The sequence below is a fragment of the Giraffa tippelskirchi genome, chromosome 3, assembly GCF_054371585.1.
Source record: "Giraffa tippelskirchi isolate mGirTip1 chromosome 3, T2T-mGirTip1v1.2.pri, whole genome shotgun sequence".
In the NCBI taxonomy this organism is placed as follows: Eukaryota; Metazoa; Chordata; class Mammalia; order Artiodactyla; family Giraffidae; genus Giraffa; species Giraffa tippelskirchi.
In genome coordinates this window covers 8,479,127-8,485,126 of record NC_137277.1, presented here as the reverse complement: position 1 = coordinate 8,485,126, position 6,000 = coordinate 8,479,127, and positions in this window count along the sequence as shown.

Genomic DNA, 6,000 nt, shown 5'->3' with positions numbered 1-6,000 from the left:
GAAGGCATGTGCCTAGGAGAATGTTAGGCCTCTGAGTAGGGTAAGAGGCTGTATTTGTTATAGCAGAGTTGGGAGCAACTATGGCAGAAGGTGGGAACACTAAGGACTTGTGTCTCATGTGTTAACTCCTTGGGAAGCACTAGACCTTAAGGATCCTCATTTGTGAATTGTTGTTTGCCCCAAAGGCAGTGATAACCTCAAACTGGCAGTATTTCAGGGGTGGGTGAGCAGAGAGACAAACTTATCTGGGTGGGCATTTCTTAACTTGTTCGTTATCGAGTTTGTGACTGCAGATGTGTTTTGGGGTTCATTCACCCTGTGACCTAGAAAGTACACAAGAGAGGAGAGCTGGCAAGGAATGCAAAGAGGTGACTTGGAAGAAACCTGAGTTGACTTCACACGCTCTGTGGTCCTGTGGGCAGAGGTGGCACTGCCCCTCACAGAACATGACCAGGAAACCCCCCAGGGAAAGGAATGTTAAGGTACCATGGGTAAGTTACCAATACTCCATCCCCAAAATGGAATTCGCTTGTTTCACATATTTTCCAAATTCCATAATAAAACATCCTTTTACTTCAAATTTTCAATCAAAACTTTAAGCAGAAAAGCTGTTTTTCTGGATAAGAAGATTGCTCAGCACGCCTGGAAGGAACAGAAAAATCTCCAAGGGCGGTGATCTGCTCAAGACTTAACTGCTTTTTGTTTTTGCCTTGTAATTTTATAATTTTTTCTTCTTTTTTTAAATTGAAGTAGGCTTCCCTGGTGGCTCAGATGGTAAAGAGTCTGCCTGCAATGTGGGAGACTAGGGTTCGATCCCTGGGGAAGGGAATGGTAACCCACCCTAGTATTCTTGCCCAGAGATCTCCATGGACAGAGGAACTTGGCAGGGTTAGTATAGTCCATGGGGTCGCAAAGAGTCAGACACATGATTGAGCAACTAACACTTTAGCTTTATAGTTGATTTACAATGTTTCAGGTGTACAACAAGGTGATCTAGTTATACACACACACACACACACACACACACACACACACCTTTTGTGGTTTTTGACTCATCCTTTCAAACGTTGAAGACTCAGGTACACTATTACCAGCCAAGACTGTCCTGGCAGGTAGACTGACCACACCTTGGAAAGACACCATCCATATAGACAACTGAGATTTAATTCTTCCCATCTCAGAATCAGTATCTGTATTCCCAGGAAAACTTATGAAGATAATAGATAAGGAAACTAACATTCTAACTTTGTATTGTATGCCTGTGGATGGCAGAAGGAGGGCCCCCAAAGACATCCACCTCCAAAACGAGAACCTGTGAATTTGTTAGGTCACATGGCAAAGGGGAATAAAAGTTGCAGATGAAATTAAGGGTGCTAATCAGATGACCTTAAGAAAAGGAGATTAACCTGGATTATCCAGATGACCCAGTGTAATCACAAGGGGTCTGCCTTCAGCTCGATTTCAGCTCAGTGACACCCCAGTCACACTTCTGACCTCCAGGACTGCAAAACAATACATTTGTGTTGCTTTAGGCAGCTATAAGTTTGTGGTAACTTGTCATAGCAGCCACAGGAAATGAACACAGCACCCCTCCTCTTAGGTTTTTCCTTTGCATATGTATTTTCAACCCCCCCCAAAACGGACCCTACTGTACATAATATTTTGAATGAATATTTTCAGATAATCTTTTATTGAACGACAGCATCCAAATGGAGAATCACAGATACGCAGCTGACGATCACAAAGAGAAGACACCTGTATGACCACAGCTCCAGTCAAGAACTCGAACACGATAGCCCCCCAGAAGCCCCCTTGTCCTGTTCCCTCCCCAAACGCGGCACTTCTGGACTTCTACACATGGCCTAGTTTTCTTGTTCATGAACTTTCTAGATGAAACCACATAGTATGTGCACAATGCTCCCTTTTTTATTGTGATCTAACTTACACACGGGGTGTCCCAGGTGGCTTGGTGATAAAGAATCCGCCTGCCAAGTAGGAGCCACAGGTTTAATCTCCGGGTGGGAAAGATCTCCTGGAGAAGGAAACGGCAACCCTCTCCAGTTTTCTTGCCTGGGAAATCCCATGGGCGGAAGAGCCTGGCGGGCTACAATCCATGGGGTCACAGTAGAGTTGGGCACTTAGTGACTAAACGACAAATTTACACATAGTGAAAAGCACAGATTTGAGGTCTGTGTTCACCTGTGTAGGCACTCAACAGCCCGTGGATCAAGAGAAAGAACGCTTTGCATTCCCCAAACTCCCTTTCCACTGCCCAGCGTGTATACTTGCCTGCGTCCTCAGTCACTCAGTTGTGTCCAACTGTTTGTGACTCCATAGACTGTAGCCCACCAGGCTCCTCTGTCCATGGCATTTCCTAGACAAGAATACTGGAGTGAGGTGCCACTTCCTACTCCAGGGGCGCAGTGCCTGTACCCCTCCCCCAGATAACCCCTTTTCTGACCTCTGTCACCATAGATTAATACTTTTGCCTGATTTAGGGCTCTGTGGCTGTAAATGGGGGCTTCCCTGATAGCTCAGTTGGTACAGAATCTGCCTGCAGTGCAGGAGACCCCAGTTCGATTCCTGGGTCGGGAAGATCCGCTGGAGAAGGGATAGGCTACCCACTTCAGAGCTGTAAATGGAACCATGCAGTATGCTAAAACCTGTTTTCTTCCTCGCTCATCAAAATATCAAAAGTAACTTTCTGCCATACAGTTGGACCATAATTAGTTTAATCCATTTTCCCCTTTTGTCAATGGTTGCTTCCAGTTTGGGGATAATTTTAAGAATTAATTATCAAAGATGCATCAGGTTTCTTTTACTCAGGGAAGTACGTGGACCGGGGATGAAAATTCACGCACACACTGCGTTCTAGCTGGACCTTCACAAGTTGTGATCACTGGACCCTCTTCTTTAATAGATCCTTGCAAGGCCCAGGCTTTCTGGAGGACACTGAAGACTGTCTCTGCTGAAACAATTGTTTTCTTTCTTTTTTTTTTCTCTTGCTACTCCATGAGGCATGCAGGATCCTAGTTCCCTGACCAGGGTTTGAATCTGTGTCCCCTGCAGTGGAAGCACTGGACACCAGGGAAGTCCCTGAAACAATTGTTTTTTTCAGTTCCCCAATACGGCGACTTCCTCTCCCTGCAACCCAGCAACCAAGAAGGTATTTCCTCTCGGAGCTCAGTCAACTGTCTAATTCCTCCAGCCGACAAGCCACTGTTCAGAACCTTGTGTTCTAGACAGGAACGCTTCCCTGTATTCCTTGGAAGATAAAGAACGTTCCTCAGCAAAAACTGAGTAAACAAGTCCACACCTCTATTCTGGGTAACATGGCAAAAGTTAAAACTGAAGCAGTTGGCCTGAAGTTGGTTCCAGCTAATATATTCTTGGCACAGAAACCACGGAATCGAGAAACACAGGGGAGCCCAGAGTATTCCAAGGAAAATGTTTGTAGGCTGATAAATTATGACGCCACTTTCCAAAAATGTGCATATTAGGATATTGGCATTTTCTGCGTTTAGCTAATGTAGTGGATAAGAGCCCGCTCAGCTGGAGTGCAACTGGGGACTCTGATGGCTGGAAATGAGTATGTACTAAGCATTTCTGGATTATTTCGGTTCTTTTAGAATATATGGAACAGTATAGGCTTCTAATGCCAGGCACGAAAAGCAAATGGTACAGAAGGGAGACAGAACATAGACTTTCAGGATTTTCCTGGTGATCCCATGTTTAAGACTCCACACATCCACGGAAGGGAGCACACGTTTGATTCTTGGTCGAGGAACTAAGATCCCACATGCCATGCGGCCAAATAAATAAGTAAATAAATAGATTTAAAATAAAATACTGTTAATATCTTTACATTTGGTTGGCTTAAAACCAAACAAACGAGACTCTCTTCACTTCACATGGTTGTGAGAGTTGCACACGGCCCTCATTCAAGCTCCAAGTTCACCAGCTGCGAGGCTTTCCCTGTGTCCTAGGCCCTCTCTCTACAAAGCAGAGAAAAGAACCATCCAGTTTCAGCGACCTGTTCCGAGGTGTAAATGAAATGCTGGTGCTACAGCACTGGTGCCCAGCGCCAGGTGTGGGCTAAGGGGTTGTTTGTTGTTGTTGAGTCACTAAGTCGTGTCTGACTCTTTGCGACCCCATGGACTGTAGCCCGCCAGGCTCCTCTGTCCATGGAATTTTCCAGGCAGGAATACTGGAGTGGGCTGCCATTTCCTTCTCCAGGGGATCTTCCTGACCCAGGGATCGAACCCCTGTTTCCTGGGTCTCCTGCTTTGCAGGCAGATTCTTTACCACTGAGCCAGTGGGGAAGCCCTAAGTGGTCCTTAGGTGGAAGCTGTCTTAGGTTTGTGGCTTTTGGTACCTTCCCCTATGGGTCTACAGTGCAGCTGGTTGAATAAACAAGATTCTTTATTTCTGCTCCAGAATCTGAAGTCATTAAAACCCCACACAGAGCAGCTGTTTCCCTCTACTTGGTAAGCAATCCTCCGATGGTAAATGCACGACTAGGGGAACAAATGAACCCTTGTAGGTGACGCACGAGCTGATGACCATTCGCAGAGTGGAACTGTTACCAAGCAAGGACTCACAGGTGAGTCAGCAGCTGGGAGGTGAGGGCATAGCATGGGGACACTCAGATCGGGGCCCCGAGCCTGACCCCACCTGCCTCTAGAGCGGATCTGCGTCATTTCAATTTCCTCTTCCTTGGGAAGAGGGAAGTAGAGGGTGATTTCCTTGATTTGTACCAAAATTAGAAAAGAAAAAGGTTGGTGAAGGGATCCAGAATAAGAGTTTTGTTATTGTTTTATTTTCTGAAGTCTCCCTTATATGCCTAAGCAGAACTTCCCTTAAAGAATTCAATAGTCACAAATCCCCTCCCCAGGCTCCAATCACAACTTGGGAAGACTGACTCCTCTTCCTGGAGAAGAGACATCCACACCCAAATGAGAATTTCCCAAAAGCTAAGTTGCTTCAGTCGTATCTGACTCTTTGCAACCCTATGGACTGTAGCCCTCTGTCCATGGGGTTCTCCAGGCAAGAATACTGGAGTGAGTTGCCATTCTCTTCTTCAGGGGATCTTCCTGACGCAGGGATCAAACCCACATCTCAAAGCCCACATGTCTTCTGCTTTGGCAGGTGGGTTCTTTACCACTGCTATTACCCGAAAAGCTCCCAAACTACCATAGCTCCAGTCTATTCTCCTAAAGGCCCATTTATCTTTCCGAAAAAGTCCTTTGTTTTCCCATAATTGTCCTTCTTCCCCTCCCCTGCCCCTTCCCTTTTAAGATGGTTTGTTGTTGTTCACTCTCTAAGCTGGGTCCACCTCTTTACCACCTCATGGACTGCAGCACGCCAGGCTTCCCTGTCCTTCGCTATCTCCCGGAGTTTGCTCAAACTCATGTTCTTTGAACCTATCACGTCCTATCCAACCATCTCATCCTCTGGTTTACAAGCCCCCAGTTCTAACCACCTCCTTGAGTCACATTTTTCATGAACTCCTGCATACCTGGGTGAATTTTAAAAATTTGTCTTTTCTCTCAATAAATGGTCTTTAATTTGCAGGACCCCAAGTAATAAACCTAAGAGGGTAGTATAAACATTTTTCATCCCTGACACTGGAGTTCATGTCTTTACTGTTAACTGTTAAAGAAAAAAATACTCAATAACCCTTGTTAGACACAGTTAAGAGAACTGATTCCAGACTATCACGGTGGGTATGAGACCATGGCAAGGGGATTTTGCAGTGGGGGAGAGAGACTAGGCTCAATTAGGAATACAGTGTGGGCAAGTGGGAGTGTATGGAAAATTACTAAAAGCAAAAACTATGTCAGGAACAAGGGGGGTTCTGGCTGAACTGACCTAACAGGTTTCTTACTGAAGGCAGGCAGGATGGGGGTGGGGTCAGACATCACCTGGGAGTTGGTGAAGGGTCAAGAATCTGATCACATATCAAGATGGGGGGGCGGTGATTAAAGTGACTCAGCAAGA